This window comes from Alexandromys fortis, unplaced genomic scaffold (assembly GCF_014885135.2).
Source record: "Alexandromys fortis isolate MF-2015 unplaced genomic scaffold, M_Fortis_MF-2015_v1.1 scaffold_72, whole genome shotgun sequence".
In the NCBI taxonomy this organism is placed as follows: Eukaryota; Metazoa; Chordata; class Mammalia; order Rodentia; family Cricetidae; genus Alexandromys; species Alexandromys fortis.
The window spans coordinates 6,300-9,091 of NW_026067969.1; the positions used below are offsets into that span (position 1 = coordinate 6,300).

The 2,792-nt window shown below is 40.4% G+C and overlaps 1 long non-coding RNA gene across 1 annotated transcript in view; it reads right to left on the bottom strand.

The window, feature by feature from the left end:
* Window positions 1-628: 628 nt before the first annotated feature.
* The window catches only part of LOC126509361 (uncharacterized), a 10,686-nt gene continuing 8,522 nt past the window's right edge, over window positions 629-2,792 (bottom strand). The window contains exon 2 of the long non-coding RNA XR_007594137.1: window positions 629-1,365. This is a non-coding gene — a long non-coding RNA (uncharacterized lncRNA). The remainder of the gene's footprint in view (window positions 1,366-2,792) is intronic.

A 2,792-nucleotide genomic window follows, 5' to 3' on the forward strand; every position in this document is an offset into this window, starting at 1 on the left:
GATGTGTGGTAAACAATGAGGACTTGAATTTGAATCCCTAGCACCCATGTAAAAACCTGAGTACCAGGCTGGAGAGATGGCGCAGTGGTTAAGAGCACCAGCTGCTCTTCCAGAGGTTCTGAGTTCAATTCCCAGCAACCACATGATGGGTCATAACCATCTGTAATGAGATCTGGCACCCTTCTCTGGTGTGTGGACATACATGGAGGTAGAATGTTGTATACATAATAAATAAATCTTTAAAAAAAAAAACCTGAGTACCTACCTATAATCCTAGTGCTGGGAAGTAGACAGTCTAGCCAAGTGGTGAGCTCTAGGTTCACTTAAAGACCCAGCCTCAAAAACATTCTTTTTCATTAGGTGAACAGTGATAAAGAAAGATAGTAATGTTGACTTATTGCTTCCACACTTATATATGCAAGGGTACAGACATGTTCATACAAGAGTTGTGGCAATGGTTCAGCACTGCCTGCTCTTCCAGGATACCCAAATTCGCTCCCAAAATCAATGTCAGCAGCTCACAACTGCCTGGAACTCAAGCTTCAGAATATGCAACACCCTCTTCTGGTACTACACGTGAGGGTGAGGTGCATGCACACACACACACAAGGAGAGACAGAGACAGACATAATTTTTTTATCTTTATTTAAAAGGATTTATACAAAAGAGAGCTTTCAATTCTTCTAAACATTTATGCTTACATATGCATAGATTACTGCTGCTCTAGGCCTCAGTCAAGAAAGCTTGTTTTTGCAGTAAGTGGCATTACTGTGGAGATTCCTAACAGGTCAATTGCTCAAGAGTAAGTGACTATTGCTGGAACAGAGTGAACCACTGCTCAGCCCTAAAAGAGATAAAATAATCATACATCTACCTCACCCTCTCCAAAGCTCAGGAAACATCATGGAAGAGAAAACAGATACAATGTAAGAGCTAGAGGGGACTGAGCTTATAGAACACTTTCCTCTGAACAAGACCGGGCCACTGTTGTCTTGACATCAGAGCAGCTATGATTACCCATGACCCTCACAATATCCAGTCAAATCAACACCTCCTTGTGAGAAGGCAGCATGCCATCGAATCCCCACTCCAAATTACAACCTCTTTCTCCCTCCTGCCTCCCACAGGTCCTCCTACTGAAGCTGTAAACTTTAAAGAGATAGTTCTGGGCGGGAAGTGGTGGTGCAGGCCTTTGTTCAATCCCAATACTGTGAGTTCAAGGCCAGCCTGGTCTACTGAGCAAGTGCCAGGCCAATACAGTGAGACCCACTGACAGAACTAAATGAATGAATAAATGAATAAATAAATAGCGGTGCATATGCATGAACATGAAATTCAGTCCCTGCTTTCCTAAGAAAACTCCACCTTGAATCAGCCTGCCTGGAAGAAGGCCACCATCTTGTGGTTAAAAGAGTAAGTGCAGGCTACACAAAGAAGACAACAAAATTATCTATGCTTAACCAAAACATTAATAAATTCCTCAACTATCTAAAGGTTCTTATTCTTGCTCATACTGGAAGGGTTTTAATCTTTCAAGAACAGTGCTCTGTATCAGAATTAATATGGTATGAAAACACATCTCTAGATGAATCTCATTTATATTCTAATATTGATTTTTAAAAGGATAGGCCACAACAGATACCACTTAAGCTTTATCATGTTAAAGCTGCAATGGTACACAAAGGCACTCAGAGGCAGGTAGCTTTCTGTGAGTTTGAGGCTGCCGGATCTACAGACCAATCCGAGACAACCAGGGCTACACAGAGATACCCTTCTCAAAAAAACCAAACAAAGGGGAAAAAAAAAACCGACAAACAAAAAGCTGTCAATTTCTTTGAAAATAACACTGGCTCTCCTGAAACAGAACATGAAAGTTTTCAGCAGCAACATTCAAAATAGCCAATAAAGAGTAATCAACCAAAAAAATCCATCAACAAACCAATGGACACAGTTGATTCAATAATGGATCATTGCTCAACCATAAAAGAGGTAAGACTGTCATACACACCATAGAGTATCATAAATGAACCTACCTTAAAAAAGAGAACTCACCAGGTGTGGCAGCATGTCTTGGAGGCAGAGGCAGGAAGATCTCTGTGAGTTCAAGACCAACCTGGTCTACACAAGGCAAAAACAAGAACACACCTCAATAAAATAAGCCACTCATAGAAGACTATAGTTATATGAAGTTATATGATACCAGTTAAATGAAATTAGACAGGAACTACTAAAAAAATGAAGTTTATTTGAAGGATAACAAAAAATTCTAGGGCTTATGATGTGTTAGTCCTAGAATGTAGTAGTAAAATATGAGCAAAGGATAAACAGTGGATGGTTAAGTAGAACAAGCAAGACGGTAGGAGGGAAGTTAAGGTAAGAAAGAGAAAGGGAAAAAGAAGTGGGAGGGAGATTCTCTTTAGTCTACAAAACCCAGTCAGTCTCCTAGACAAGAAACACCCAGAGTCAACAGCATTCCCTTTTTCTTTGGTCCCTCTCTACATAGCTGCCTGTGTATCTCCCCAGTAATGCTGATGCTTCTCCAAAACAGAAAGATAAAGATATATACTGCAAAGATTTCATAAATTTAAAAAAGGAGTTACTTCTCTAAGTAATTCAACATTGCTACCATTTTTAAAGATAATCCATGGGGTTAGAAAGATGGCTCAATGGTTGTGAGCATGTGTTCTCCCAGAAGACCCAAGTTCAGTTCCCAGTACCCACATGGTGGCTCACAACCCTCCATTACTTTAGTACCAGGGGATCCAACACCCTACAAGTGATCTACAGACACA